Genomic DNA, 17,583 nt, shown 5'->3' on the forward strand with positions numbered 1-17,583 from the left:
ATCAAGCGCTGCTGTATCGCAGTGAGTTTCTTGTGTATCTGTTTGTAGGTGCGGCTGCGGTCTGCTTTCTGATTGGTCGAAAGTAGTCTTACGATCGCATGATGCGCCTAGGACCTAATTATCTTGGTATTTTAATTCTTTTTTTCAGTTATCTTCTTAGGTTTTACGTCATCGGTAGTATTATTATCTTTTGGAGAAATTGAATGGAAACGTATGTAAGCCTCCAAATTAATTTACATAACATATTTATAAATCATTATCACGTCTAGCTGCCAGCTACTGAGTTAATCAATCATAGAATTATTTAAAATGTCATAGATACTTTTTGGTTTGACGTCTTATATTTATAATATGTGTAAAAAGTATATTTTGAAATTGTCATTGGTCTTCTGAATCTTGGCTGTACGAGAAGATAATTTGTTGTTTTTGGAAAAACTGGAAAATAATTCTTGTATTGTATTGTTAGTTATTTGATGTTTTTGAAGCTGTATCTTAACTTAAAGGTAATAGATTAACAATTTTAATACCCTAAGAATCGTGTGATACATGAAAAAAAATGTATATTAGCAGTTAAAGCAATATTTCAATAAGATGCTTTATAAAAATGTGAAACACAAGATTTCCATTTGCATAAAATGTTGGACCACAAGAATGCAGTATTTCTTTGAACATAGTATTGCCCCATATTTAACAACGCATTCGACGCAACTCTCTATTTTCTAGTAATAACGGAAAAATAATAGATAAATGTACTAACATTTGCATAAAAGGGTTAAGCTAAGTTCGGAACCGAAATAGCCACTAGCGCCAAATCTTCTAATCATCACTTTATCTCTCATAACACTCATGAGCGTTTCGGTCGATATTGGACCAGAAAATGATCGGGAGATCGTATCATAACCAATAAAAATAGTAAAATTGACCCTCAATTACGATTAAGTTTAGTAATTTTTGCGAGGAATAGTCGAATTTGGATCGGAATAGCACCGGGAACGTATCAAAACCATTATCTAATTTGATGGTTTCGTAGTTTTTTGCATGAAACAGTAACAAAGTATCCATCCATTCTCACCTTTCGCGTTAAAAGGATTAGTGGGATTATATATCCTGAGCTGTAGTACAAATATAGTATATTACGTGTTTAGTAAATAAATGTAAAGGATTATGAGCAAATGACACGTGATGTCGATAGTGGAATCACCCAAAGCTTATTTTGTTTTGTCAACGTTTGCATTATGAAATAATTTTGAAAAAACATATATGTATGTGTTACCTCACTAACTTCAAGTATTTTATATGATTTTAAAATGTTATCCGCAGTGTTTCACTAATAATAGCCTTATCTTGTGTACTCAATCAATCACTTAGTAAGCAAACTATCACATGTGCGAACCAGCGGTGGTTTAGACAGTATTATTTGGCTCATCCATCTTTTGTTAATGTTATTTTTTCTATATACCACCTTATGGTACACGATCACACGTAGACACCAATGTCTAGCTGTATCTCTATCTCTATATCTAGATGCCGAAAGAAATATTAACCATTCCTTACAACACCAATGTACCAACAACTTGGGCAACTCGTTATGTTCCTTATGCTTGTAGTTACACTGGCTCACTCAAAAAGGAACACAATAATACTGTTTGCTGGTAGAGTATGTGATCTGTGCACAGTACCTACCTAGGCAATGCACAAAGTCATACCACCAAGTTTTTAAAACTTTTGAAATTGATAATATCTTCCAAAAAATTTACGATCTATCGATACTCGAGAGTTTTTGTTAGTTGAGATTAGTTGAGAGAACAACAAAATAACATATTTTTAATATCGTTAGTCAGTTTAATTAATTAATGATTAAATTTAAAACCTAAAATATATATCGTGGAAACGGTCAAAACATACATGCGAACATAAAAACGGACAATACATGCTTCATATAAATGTGTTGTTAAATAAAATTATATTCATATTTCACAATCAAGCGTTATTGATTTTAATATTACAGAAAACAATGCAATTATCCCTAAACTTGAACCATCTACTTGAAACGAATTCTCTTCGTTTCTTGCCCAATCCAAGACCGATAGACCAATATTAATAAGGCTCTACATAGCTCTTTATTTTGTTGTTGTTGTTTTTAATTAAACCTTTATAAAGAGCTAATAACGCTCGCTTAATTTACATACGTCGCATTACACTAGTTCATATAAGATCATATACTAATCTGTACGAAACGATTTATACGCTGTAGGATCATAGGACATTACATAGTAATTGTTAATTAGTTCAAATATAAATAAATTTACTTATATACATTTATATTATGTAATGAGTAACATAATGATTTATGTAATGTGTACTAAAATGTTTTATGTACATACATACATACTTACTTATTAATTATAATATATATAGCGTGGTAGATTATTTTGCAACCACCAAAGTGTGTACAGAATTGGTATAAAATTCAGATGTCACTTTTGACTCACACACACTCAGGTGAATTGATTGACACAAAAGTTTATTTTTAATTATTCATAGACAGGCAAAGAGTGAAAATACAGGTATATAAATTTTTTATATTTTTTTACATATTTAGAATTATTAATTGTTGTAATTCATATATTACTTATTATATATTTACTTTTTATTATAAAGCAAACACAGTTTATAAAGACAGAAGTTTACACAATTTTAAGTCTTATTCATTAAATCAATTTCAAAACCCCTCATTCGTTGATTGAGGTCTACTGCACTACGTGAGGACGCGCACGCTGACTCTTGAAACCGGTTAGTCATATTTGATATACATACGTCATTGGAAAGGAAGAAAAGCTAAGGCACCAAAACGGTACTTTTGAAAAATGAGATTTATTAACTTAACTTTAAGCCTAATTTCCCGATAGTATCACTTTGGCGGTTTAGCCTGTCTTCCTTTTCAATGACGATAGATTCCAATACCGTTGGGAAAGGGATTGATAATTGTAATACTATCAAACGGATAGATATATTTATTCATATGTTAACTAAAGATACATATTTTTAGACGCACTTACATATAACTGCCATATAACAACCACTGAAAAATACGGGATCGACTGTCTCAAACCTGTCCTATGCTGTGTTCAAACCCCAGGTTCGGCCGATAAAGAGTTATTGTGTTTTCGGATTATAAGAGTTTTCGGATTACAAGAGTGAGGGAATAGAGAGTTCACTTGAGTTGAGCTAACACTCGAGCACTACAATATCTCAAATCGGTCAAGACGAGAAGAAAAGAAAAAAATGACTTTTGTATTTAAAATAAATAGAGAGACGTGCAAACATGCCATATTAATAAGCAAGAAATATTAACCGCTAATGCGGCTACCTTGGGAACTAAGACATTACGGTCCTCGTCCTCCTAAGCCGGGACGTGACAATACTCCTAGAAAAGTGACGCCGGACGACAAAAACGACTAAGGTAATAAATTAGTCTCCTACCTCCTACTTAGCTACCTACCTCTTATTTCCTTAATCCCTTCAAAAAGTCTTTGATTGAGAATATTCACAAAATGTGCCAGTAAAATATATAACATTGTAAAATCAAGATGATTATATACATTAGCAGTCTGTAAATTTCCTATTGCTGGGCTAAGGCCTCCTCTCCCTTTGGGGAGAAGGTTTTGGAGCATATTCCACCACGCTGCTCCAATGCGGGTTGGTGGAATACATATGTGGCAGAATTTCGTTGAAATTAGACACATGCAGGTTTCCTCACGTTGTTTTCCTTCACCGCTGAGCACGAGATGAATTATAAACAAAAATTAAGCACATGAAAATTCAGTGGTGCCTGCCTGGGTTTGAAACCGAAACCCATCAAAAACATAAATGTAAAATTGAGAGCCAAGTTAAATATTATGATATATACCTTGGTTGTTGACTTCAACGACAAAAGAAGTGAGATCTAAATTTTTGCCAAGTTAAATAGCCCTTCTGAAATTTATTTATAACTACATAAAATAGCATTTCTTCTTATAACTTGGGATAATATATTGTTGCCTAAGGTCTGACTTGGCTAGTTCTCATATAAGAATTATATTATAGCCTTCGTAAGTTCTAAGCCTTTACAAATGAATTATAAACACAAATTAAGCAAGCAAATATTCAATGGTACTTGTCTAGATATGAACTCGCAATATCTGGTTAAGATTAATGTTTTCTAGTGACTGGACCATCGCAGCTCTTAATGTACGTATATACTAACTAAGCAATACTGAGCTGTCCTCCATTCTTCTTAGATGTTCTGAGTTATAATTTGTTATTCTAAACACAAACTACAAGTTGTGTTTATAAACATATAAGAACTAGCCAAGTCAGACCTTAGGCAACAATATATTATCCCAAGTTATAAGAAGAAATGCTATTTTATGTAGTTATAAATAAATTTCAGAAGGGCTATTTAACTTGGCAAAAATTTAGATCTCACTTCTTTTGTCGTTGAAGTCAACAACCAAGGTATATATCATAATATTTAACTTGGCTCTCAATTTTACATTTATGTTTTTGATGGGATATCACTACTTTTTGTATATAAATTATTAATAGGTACTTATTAATAACAAAATTAATACCAAATGGTTTTTGTTAAGCTATTCTATTTTCCTACGTTTACGGGGTATAATTGTCTTTTTTTTGATACGTTCTTATTTTTCTTGTAGGTACCTCTGAAATGTTCGAGTGAATTGCCCATTCAGTGTCCGGATTTTTTTTTACGCGTTTTCTGTTTATACTTAATTTGGCCAAGTAGGGGTGGTATAACGTGCGCAGACGGTTGTACTCTACAATAGAGCTCTCTTGTGTCTTGATTTGAATTGGACCTAAATTGATAAGATGTACTCCATCTGAGGTTTTAACTCTAGAGAGGCCAACGTAAGCCTGCTCTTTACTTAATATAGAGGAGCCTATGTCGAAAAGAGCACAGTCAAGGCGAAGGCCTTGTAATTTGAGTATAATAGTAGAATATGCTAAGCAAATAGAGAATTATTTCCTTTGAACATATATGTACATTACTTAATATCTGTAACTTGGTTTTGACTTCTAGTTCGCAAATTAAATTATGTTTAAATTGAATTGTTATTTTACGTGCGCTATTGCTGTTGTCGACGTCCTCAATGTACTTTCTCTATTTTTCCATTGGACCCATTCACCAGTCCTTTGCTGACATCAGCATGCTCGCTCGATACTGTTCTTCCAAGCAATAAGGATCCCCGTTTGTAGCGCTAGAGTACAAACTTAAATCATTCCTGTTACGATATACATACTCTACTACAGTCTCACGAAACCTATTTTATTGTTGTATACTAGTATACTCAAACAAAAAATATGCAGTCGAATAGACTGGGCAGCTTCCATCGGAAGGCATTGAAATAATTCTTATGAGCGCGGTTGCCACTCGCTCAGACACGTCCGCGTTAAGGTTTATTCACAACGCTTCTAACCCTCTGCTTCGGCGTCACGTCGCGCGCCGTGTACCGAAATGCCTATTATTATTTTTTTTAAAGTATATATATAGATTTTGCACCATTGATGTGCGCTAAATGTTAGTTAATAACGTAATAAATACCAAAGTCGGCTATACTAATAAGTAATAAAACGGAAATATTTGGATTTAAAAAACTTAAGGGTGGTATTCAACTTGTTATATATTCACGTGAAGACCTTAAAATCCACATTAAGACCGGCTGTCATAAGTTTTGATTGCTGGTTCTTACATCATTTTTTTTATTACAGTTATTACAGGAACTATAAGTATATAAGTGTTCCTATAGACCCAATAAAATGAAAAATTATAATAAAATGATAAAAAATTACCAGTTTCAGATTTTTTCCTTTATATTGGCCTAATTATCTACCTGCATGCCAAATTTGAACTTTCTAGGTCACCTGGAAGTAGGATATAGTTTTGATCTATAGGTCAGTCAGTGATAAAAATGACGATTTTTAGACGTTAATATCTAAATAACCATTTGAGATGCGTTTATGAAATTTGGAACACATATGTATCTCGCGAGTCTTAATATATGAGCCAAATTTGACACATCTATGTCAAATAGTTTTTGAGTTATGAGGAGGTCAAAAGTGGCTCCAAATGGTTCGTGTAATATTACACACGGTGCTACTAGCCAGTTCTGTTACTAGAACTTGGCTGACACGCTACCGCGTGTCTAGATCATCGGTTAAGATGCAGGCGTTCTAATCACTGGGCCATCTCGGCTAGGATGATTATATATGATAAGTTAATTTATAGCTATTAGATTATTTGAATAGTGATATGTTAATTGCGCACGCTGTGATCACTCATAATTAGTAACATATTAACCTTATGATAGACAACGTGTTACTTTTATGTAAGCGATGTAATGCATCTACTGTGATGAGATGAATCATTGAGATAGTCGGCGTAGTGTTTATATTTAAAAAAAATCAAAAAAGACCTACTACAAGTATTACTCTAGGATAATAAATTATAAACAAAATTCCAGCTCATAAAAAATGTCACGCGTATTTTTTTCATCCTTATGGGTGATGTTTTTTATTCAAATTTATATGGGACCAAACGGGATGTATACCCTCATTATTACGACAAAATCATTTCACCATTTGAAAGGTACATTATTCCAGATAAAAAAAAAATCCGGGATAACATATATTTATATATAGGTACTGATATACTTTTGAGGCAGGAGGTACATCCTGACTGAAAGTCAACATCATCTATATCTTCTGTTGCACGATACGTTGTATTTATTAATGCATTTTTTACAGATGCTTAGAATTCATAAATTGGCGATGTAGGATTTATTGACTTTGCGGAGTCGGAAACTTGGCGTGATAAGCTTATCCTTACGCCTCGTGTTCATACAATGATTATCACTGATCGTATCCAACTGATCAATATTACAGTGAATGTAAATAATATTGTTGTAAACGCTCAACCAACCTCAGAAGCTAAGATGTTATATTCCTTGCATGAGTAGTTACTGGATAGCTGACCTTTCAGACCGGAACAATAGTAAGTATTGTTGAATACCAAGTATTGTTGTTCAGTGGTAGAATATCTGATGAGTCGGTGCCGGGTACCTACACAGACGGTATTGCACGAAGCCCTACCACCAAGTTATTATATACATAATTTTGTTTTGCGATTTCGATTCAGTGACGTATATAAATGTAGGTAACTACATCATATGAAGAAGCGTTGTTTAAAACCATTTAAAATCAAAAGTCACCTTCAAAATAATTATTGCGATGATATCACACAGAGTAAGAAATACAATTAATCGAATGAATTAGGTATTTTGTTTTGAATGCTTCTTAAATCAAAGTCGCTTCCCGTCATCCGTTTACTTAGATATTTAAAACTACGCAACGGATTTTAATGCGGTTTACATCAGTAAACAGAGTGATTTAAGAGGAAGGTTTGTATGCATATTGTAGTAGAGATAAGCCGAATTTCAACTTTCCTCGCCGGAAAAACAAGGATGTTTCTTTTTGTGTTTGTTCATTAATATAAAAGTTGTATATATGTATAAATATCCTTAATGTATCGGTGTGAAGCCGGGGCAGGAAGCTAGTATGATAAATTTCCAGTCATTAGTTTAACGAGACTGTTTTTGTTTATGTTTAAGGAATACTTTATGAGGAAAATTGAAGACTAGTCAACTATGAGTTGGACACGCTTGAAAAGGGCGACGCACTTATCAGTTTCTTGTGAATTATTTAAGACAAAATTGTTGTTTATACGTACAATTTGTATTGTTTTCAAAAACTTAGGCTCAGTATTATCAAACTTAAATTTTTGTTTTTATCTTATACTAATACTAGCTGATCCTGCGGCTTTTTCCGCGCAAAATATGTGAAACGTAAACTTTCAATCTCCGTTTTATCCCCTTAGGAGTGGAGTTCGTGGAATCTAAAGCCTATAAGAACTGCAAAATTTCAAGTTTGTAAGTGTTTCTTTTCTTTCTGTGTTTCTGAGATGAAGTGTTTTGTTTGTTTGTTTAAACGAATTAATCTCAGGTTTTGTACTTGTTCGTTCTGTAACATATTTTAAACAATATATATTGAAATATATTTATTTAATGCACTTATATAACACGGCATAGGCAATTCTGTTTTTTAAATACTATATTGTTCTCCATAAGAAGTCGTACCATAGAGCCCATACTCCTCAATAGGCCACATTTCTAGATATTACTATAAAATTTAAACTGACTGTTGACAGATACAATAAAGGTCTGGTTTTTCATCGAAGGTAAGAAATCTTAAGAATGCCGTAAAATTATTTGTATCCTGCTTATTTACTCAACGGAAAATATCCACACATTTTTTTTAATCTAGAACTAGCCTTATCGATCCACAGGGGAAAATAGAAATTACCCCAGACCTTGAAAATCAGTTATTAAATAAAATCGTTTGTGGCTAGCTGGGCCCTGCTTCAATCAGAGGCCAGATGCGACAATATTGGTTGAATTGACATACCCACGACACTGTTTTAAATAATGTTTAAATTTGAACAATTGCAAATTAAATTAATATGTAATTGTTGACAAGTATCAAGACTATTTGTAGTAAAGTATTGATTCTTACCGGAAATGTTATCTCACATTTGCAGAAGTCTCCTTAAGGAAGGAAATAGAGTCAAGTCCGTCGTTCTTATGTACTCCATCATAATATGTAAGGAAGATTCTTCGTAAATGCGATTTAATTGTGTATTCTGTAATTTTTATCTCATGTTTTTTATCTTATCTCTCACTCTGTTGGCACGGTTGTTAAAAATCTACTTAATTTGGCTCTTGTTGTATATTATGTACATATTTATTTCAGCATCGCAAGAAAATCCGTTTTTTTTTGAGGTTGTAAAAAGCAGTTAAAATTTAAAAATGTACGCGACGAGTAGAACTGATCTAAAGTGATTAAAGCATTGAACTATATAACTTCAGACAAAAATTTTAAATTAAATTAATTTATATTACAATAAAAAATTAAATTCTTACACAAAAAATCCCTGAATACCATAATATTCGCATGGTTGATTTAAATAACATTCGCATTTCAAGGTAATTTACAAATGTTTTATCAGAACACGGACCGTTCGGCGGCCATGTTGTCTTCATGACGAGCCTCTGAAATGTCGCTCTCTGATTGGCGGGAATTAACGCGCCTCTGTGACGTCACGCAACAACCACTCCGGCGCACGCGATAACGTGGCAAGACATTACTTGGAAAACAGCGGTTTATTGTTAGATTCATTTGTTTATTGGAAACACGTGACAGACTGACCGCATTGGTATTAGATTATACTAGTTGTGTCAAGTCAACCATGAGCTACAGACAGACGTTTTTATTTTATATAAAAACTTTTCATTAAAAAAAATATTGCATTTTTCTATCATAAGTCAAATAAAATTCTGCTAAATTATATTAAAATCCATCAGTCGAAATGGTTATATTAATATTATGCATTTATAATATTAATGAATAAGTTTATGATTAAATCTTCTTTGTGCAAAAAAAAAAAAAATTATAACAGCTGTATTGTGTGTGTTTTGTCTTTTGTAAACTTTTATTATTATTATTACTAACTACTGTTTAAGAATCGTCAGAGCACAGTAAAACCGACTGTGGTTTATGCTGCACTGATTATATGAAATATTTGTTATTTTTTTCTTAGTAAATAAATAAATAAAAAAAAAAAATAGTGTAGTGTATCTCAAAGGCCTGTAAGACGGTATATACTTATCAAGAACCACACCCACCGCAAGACAGGGAACGGAGTCTACATTTCTAATAATTCACTTTTAAATTGCGAACGAAAATTAATAGTTTTTTTTAAAACTTTAAAATTAATAAAGACTTAAAAAGAAAAACCCTATCTGATCTATTTCCAAGAACAGTTTATTAAGTTATTTTGATAACACCCGTTCCACAGCACTTATCTTCCAAAGTACTTGTAAATTTACATGAATATTAATTTCAAAAGATATGGAAAACAAGCAAGTTGATGGTTTTTTTTTTGTAATTTGTTTTATATAATTTTATCGATTATATAATTGTAAAATTTTCATATTCACGATGACATTTCTTTTGTAGATGACTTTTTTTATGATGTAGGTATACTCTATTCCAACCATAGCTCCTAGAACCGACGGCCGTTCGGGCATAATAGTTCTCGTGTAGCGACCACAGCCTGGGCAGGGGGATGTGCTAAATTAAATTTAAGAAGAGAATACTTAATAGATTGACTTTTGGGGCAGGTCTTATGGAAACTACATAAAACCCAGTTTCCACAAGACAAAAAAAAATTAAATCTTGAGGGCGAGGTTATTTTTTCGTATTTTCCAGGTAGATATAGGACTCCACTCCACCTGATGCTAAATGGAAGTGGAGTCCAAACGCGAAGACGGTGCAGTCTGACTAGTACAGTCAGCAAGAATAAGCAAACTAGTGCAGTTGCCCTCGCCATACTAGCCCGCAAGATGCCTCTTCACGCCTCGTTGAAGGCACCTAAGTTTTAAGAGGAGAGGAACACGTTGATCTCCAGGTGTGCCCGAGCGGACTGTTTTATTTTATCATTGCTTTTTTTTAATATTTTTTTCCGGAATATCCCTAATATCAGCCCTATTATATGTAAATAAATTTAATAACCTTCTTTTATCTCAATAACCATATATCATAACGTATTAGCATTGCGAGTATAAATAAAAAAAAGAGAATATTCGTATTTTTGCTTCAAAATGACAGTGATAGAATTATTACTTATCGAGCGCGCCCTTAGTCTACATACGTGAGCATTTTCAGACCACTTGTTTTTGTTTAATTCAAACTACAAAACGGACAAGTAAAATTACATATGTATTATTATTTAAAAACGATCACATAATCAGTAACAAAAAAAAAATCGTAAACTAATCCGATAATTATCAAATTCTAAATACAGATAAGTCAAATTTAAGGTCAAAAACGCATTATTCTAATTTATTTTAAATAAACGCCGAGTAAATAAATTATAAATAAAATTCGAGGACATATATTCCTCCCGAGTTTTTTCACGCAGCACCCCTGCGTGTTTTTTTTTCAAATTTAAATGGGACCAAACAGAAAGTATATCCCAAGTTAGACATTCTTTGATCATTACAATTTTCGTGCAGATCCAGTAGTTTGCTTTAAAATTTCGATAATACACAAATAATGTCACAGAACATAATAAGATATATAATAAAAATGTCATAGAACCGAACTTCAAGTTCGACTCCACAGTATTTTAGTAGCGAATTTTATCGTATCGCAATAACCGCAAAAGCAAAAAAAAAATCGATTTGACCTTGAAAATAAAATTTTATTCACTATCAATGCGAAATCAGATCAATCGGAGGTATGGGCTAAACAAAATTTATCCTATGAGGAGGTTCTGAGGTAATAAATATAAAAAAAACTATCTTCTTTTGAAGTCACTTATTATCATTTACCAAGTTTTCGACTCCGCTAAGTCAAAATAACCTTTTTGGGACATATAATAAGCTTCCGCATTTATACCAGTTAAGAAATTTGAATCTTATATTGAAAGTATTACTATAATGTATATTATTTATACAATAAAAAAAATATTATGACGACACTTACATAGCTGTCGTTTTAACGCACATATTAATTTAATATTTTTTATTAATTTATCGCTATCGCTCGTTCACTGTGAACGATATACTTTAGAAAGTCGAAGACCTTGGTTTAGTTACAGCTGTTAGCAACTAGATCGCATAGAAAGGTATCATTAAGTACATGACATTCTCATTATTAATTTATTTTATTCTATGGCATAGCGATACGTATGTTACATATATTTTCATAAATTTCCATAAAAAATTGCAAAATTAACGCAATAATTTATACAATATAACTATTTAATTAATCAATTAACACTGACTTCATTAATCATTAAAATAATTAAATTATAAGCAAGTTTAAAAAGGATTGATTGTTCATTTTATTCATAATATTATAATCTAATTTCCGGCTCGCGTCTTCGCCCGGAGGGAGGCTTAGGTACCCTATATGTTAAGTCAGGATAAAAACTATATTCCCAATTCAATTCAAAACTGTCCCACCTGTTTTTGAATGATTCAGTTACAAACATCGAAACATAATTTTTCACATTTATAATATTAGTAAGAATCGAATTACAAAAATGTTTCTGTCGTTTAATAATGCTAAAAATAACTTCATAATGCCGTTGCTCATTGTTACCGAGTTTCTTCGAATTGTAAATGTTAGTTTAATCAGACGAACACGTGAATCAAGTTTCTTATAGCATGTGACTTCAACCTGCCTACTTAATGTAGCCGTTTTATTGCGTCTAGGTTGTAACGCGATATATTTATCGATTAAACGTGTTGCCATTGAAAATAATCGGAAAGCGTGTCTTTAAAATAAAATAAAAAAAGAACAAGAATTATATTAAAATGTTTTTTTAAGAAAATTTGTAAGATGATACCTTTCATTAAAAAATTATGATTTCAAGGCCTGAAGTTTAAATCACACCTAACACCGTTAGTAAAAACATTCAAGATAGTGTATCCCTAGTTTCAGTAATTAAATAATTGTTTTTTGGTGCTAAAATAACTGATGAGAAGTTGGTTACCCCGGATAGAAACGGTAGCGGGTGCAATGTTTGGACTGCTGCCTAATCTCGAATTACTGATGGAGGAACTTTGCTGTTTGCCTATGGCGGTGTCGTGATGTGGTCAATGGTTATCTACGGGTGCCTGTTTGGTCACACAGACTGTGTAATATCCGCTGCAGAACTAACATGCAAAGTTCACAGCAAAGTGTAGCTATCTGGATAGTGCGGTGTAATCGCAAGTTATCCTACGAGGCGGCAAAAGCCACGGATTTTAAGTGTATAAAACGTCTAAAGATTAATTTTAAAACTTAAAGCGTAAATATGCGAAGTGGTTTCATTTAAACCACCAGACATCGGAACACCAGAAGAAATAAACGGAAGTAAATAGAATGTTAGAAGAATTAGAGTCCAAATAGAATTTTTATAGTTAGCAATTCAAAAATTTAGATGGAACCTGAAAATAAACAAAAATTACTCAAAACAAAAGAGAAGACACATTAAAGTCACATGTTAGTGAATATCTGCTTCGTTAAACTTTAATAATTTAAAGGTATTCTAAAAATTTAAGTAGAAGCCTAACTTCAAATGGTTGTGAAATTGTATAATCTAAATGATCATACAATTTCAAAGTTTTGGTTACAGTAAAAAGTATTTACTCTAAATATCTTCAAATTTCGAAATAGTTCCTCAAAATATTCTGTTATTACTATAGACAAACATCGTCAACTCGAACTTCAATCGCAACACATGCATCAAGATTACCAAAGTTTACATCATCTCATTCATCTTGTTTGTTTATCTCGTAGCGGAAAGTACCATTGCTTATTAGATACATGTTCGCATCCGCTGTTAGTTCAACAATGAGTTTGCAAATCGCATCCTAAGTAATACCAGCACAATTGATTATAATAGAAAAATTTAATATTTAAATTTTATGTATTGTTTTACCTTTTTCTTCTGAATATAGATGCCTCATTTAATATTGACGTAATTTAATATTAGCGTCAATCAATATTGAAAACTAGACAAAGCTTAAAGTTTCATATTAACAGGATATTGTTACTGAATACCGCAAAATTAAAAATCTAGTTTGGCAAGAGCACCCTGCATTATTTTGGCATGCCTTCGAATAAAAAAATATTCCAAAGTTCTGTTTCAATCTTAGATTTACGATTACGATTCATAATTAACGTCTTTTAGTTGTATCAACGAGGCACCAAAATTGTGAAAAATATCGGTAAAGTAGACGCACTTTTTTGCAATAAGTGGTTCAATTTATAAAATCTACAGCATAATTTTTGAGACACTGCCGAATATAACAAAAACTTTGAATAAGTTAATTTAATTCTTGATATTACATATATATTTATCACAAGGTATTTGCTCTTTTGAGCTAATTTTAACTTTATTGAAAATGCACGAGAATCTAAATTCGCTTCGCAAGATTTAAATATAGGTTGTATAGATGACGCAAATTATGGCGTGCTAAATTTACCATATAAACGTGTCATTAAAGAATTTAACGATCATATGTCCTCATAACATTGACATTCATAGACTGTTTATATTTTTCAAGATTGATTGTGATTTGTTATGATAGAAATAACACAACTGTTATTTTGAATCCAAGGCCTTTAATTAGGTACATGCATGGACTCGATACAAACAAGAGCTAAACATAAACATAACACTTAAATAATTAAAAAAGGAATTAGACTTTTTTTTAAATAATAGTAGCAATGCCCCATTTTAAGGATTAACTAGTATTCTTATTTATCCGATATAAGCCAGCTTGTGTTAAGGGGAGGAGGGGGAGTCAGGCGGAGAGTCTAAAGGCGAAGAGTCAAAACGGGTCAGGATCAAATCTGCATTTTTTACATCACTTGGTGGCCCGGAAACCATTGCGCTATTGACGCATTGATTTTTAACGATATTTTCGTTGTACAGAATGGAAATGTCCACCTAAACCCGCTATACCTAGTTCATCACGACATCACGCTTTTTTTTAAAGAATGCCGTGGTGATCATTGGTCCTGATAGAGCTGAACTTCATCAACACATTCTCGCTCAGGACTGATGAAGCTATTACTATTATTTATTTATACGTTAATCATTTATCCAGGAGAATCAGAATGTAATTATGGCAGTTCACGTCACGTTAACAACCTGATTTTGTATAAAACCTTCGGTTTCCTTGATGAGATCACTGAACGGACGTACAAACACTTATTTATATTTCATTTCTGACGTAAATCATCTACCTAATCTAATCAAACAAAGAACCACTATTTAACTTTTAAAGATAATATAACAAAAGCATTATTTATGTTTAATTTTACTTTGTTATCACACTGATAAACTTTATAATCCGTTTAATCGCCACTAACGTATCCATTAATCGATTTTATATTCAAACAATCACTTGTTTCCATACAAGTTTTAATCGATTATTCAGAGATATCAGGTTAAATGTTTGTTTTTATGCACATTAGACACAATTTAAAAATGAATATCATTTATTTTTAAACATCTAATCTCTTTGATACTATAATGTCTTTATAAATTACAACTACATTGTCCAATCCCTTATGTGGTTGGCTTGCTAGAATATTTATATCTAATATTATAATATTTAATTAAAATTTTACGCTTTTAAAAATAAAACGTTATTAATCTAAAAGATCCCAAATTTAGACAAAACGTCATTCATCAAAGCGCTTTACCGTTTGGCACTTAAATTTGCTGTAAGTCACGTTATACATTTTGAAATGTTCGTGTATACATGTTACATACACATGTATACACGAAAATTAAAAAAATGCTTATCACAACCAAACAGTTCATTTAGAATTCTTTAATTTCCAATCACAAATACAACGGGAGATGCATCCGCTCACTTTTTTTAGCAGTTATTAGTTTACCAGAAAGCAATTTTTGTTGACATTAAATTGCATTGCAATCATTAATTTATTTTTGGTATACGACGTCGTTCTATCAGCTTAATTTGACCTCAACTTTAAATAAAAATAAAAATTATGTCGGATTTAGAACTCAAGAAAGATTTATCTATAAGATTGACAAATTACCTTACAAATTCTTTAATTATTATATTAATATATATTAATTGGTTTTCGAAAATTAAGATACTTGGTTAATAAATTTTAGTAACGAAATTAGAACTAGCAGTAATATTATGGTCGCGACTAGCAATTATTCTTAATGTCTGTCAGCATGACAGCAATATTAGTATCTCAAAACCGTAAGCACCTCTGCATGATATACATAATTTTACGGTGGAAATCAAAGCTAAAGTAATATGACACTTTTATTGGAAGGCCTCGAATTCGATCAGTTCGACGTTTGGACAAAATTACAGATTTAAATGTTATAAATAGCGAAAATGTTTAAGTTTGATATATAAAAAAAAAAAAAAAAAACAATATATATTCGATTCATTTTATGTAAAGTTGAATATTATCATCGGTATTTCTAACGCGGATGTTGGTGGCATTTGAAAATTAACGCACAAAAAGTAGAAAATCAACATAAATTATTAAAACAGCGAAATAGCAAAACCAAGGTTGACAACTAAGCGGAAAATAATAATATACTAATATAAGTTCAACCAATTTATATATAATTCGAATAACGTAATTTATACATTTGTAAAACTGTCCCATATCCATAATTATAAATTTTTAAAATAAGTCACATCTACAATTATACTAAAATACTCTTCAAAATTCCCTAAAGAAAATATGATTTAATATGAATGGGTCAATAAAATCAAAAGCCATTCCCAAATCTGAAAGACAATATATAAGTAAGGAACAAAATAGGACCTATAACTAAGGCCTGCAGAATGCCCATTCCCACAAAAGATCCTGAAGACTACATATTTTGTAGAAACAAACTGAAATTCTATACTTGGATACGATATCACTAGTACTAGCATATGTTATCAAATCAATATGTACTTAATAATTATTTTTGATAATTTAGGTGTTTTATTAAGTCAAATGCCTGCGGTTAATTACATAGCATTCTGCGACAATTTCACAAATAGTTTACTGTGCATAATATAGAGTGTTTAATGTTTTATTTATAAAAAAAAAAAACAATTAGACTATTATAATATTGCCTTTGTAAGTAATTAGTTTTATAACACACATTCTTATCTTGAATATTTAAATAAATAAACTTGCAATCCAGTGATAGCAGCATGACACAGTGAAGTATATTTTGTAGGATCTGATGGTAAGTACCCTACACCTACCTAGACAGGTTCACAAAGCCCTACCAACGGTAGCAATAATACCTGGAGTCCTATATATTGACGATCATGAAGAAAATAACGTTGTCGGTTACGACGTTTCATGCAGTCCTGTGACAATTAACTAAATGTGGAATAATACTAATATTTAATTATTGCAAAATGATATACCAATTGTTGAATTTATGTTAAAATTAAAAAGGGAGTTAAATATAAATAATATTAGTCGCAAATCATACTTAATAATACATAGTCCATTACAATTTTTACATACTGCTATGTATTGTACCTTAACCCTGATTATATATTATCTGTCCTACGAAAAATATAAGTAACGGACTACAGATGATATGATATTTCAAATGGCGCCGCGTACGTGATGAAGGTCGCGTACGGCCAATGAAAGCGCGCCATTAAAGAGGCACGGCGCTGACGCATGGCTGACGCAATGAAGCAATCTATTGCAATATGGGGGTGTGTTAACCTTATGGTTTGATTGCATTTTTCTTTTTTAATTCTTATTATTTACGCAGAGATATGATGTATTACCAATACACCTATAAGTAAAGTACGTGTCAACCTGTAAGTTTTTTACAGTTACCAGTATTCTTGAAAATTTCCTTTCTACAAAGCCTGATTTAATTTCCTA

General features: G+C 31.8%; 1 protein-coding gene across 3 annotated transcripts in view; it reads right to left on the reverse strand.

Moving 5' to 3' along the window:
* Nucleotides 1–17,583, reverse strand: part of LOC125073811 (trehalase-like) — a 67,334-nt gene that overhangs the window by 44,755 nt on the left and 4,996 nt on the right. The window lies entirely within an intron of this gene.

This window comes from Vanessa atalanta, chromosome 25 (assembly GCF_905147765.1).
Source record: "Vanessa atalanta chromosome 25, ilVanAtal1.2, whole genome shotgun sequence".
NCBI classification, from domain to species: Eukaryota; Metazoa; Arthropoda; class Insecta; order Lepidoptera; family Nymphalidae; genus Vanessa; species Vanessa atalanta.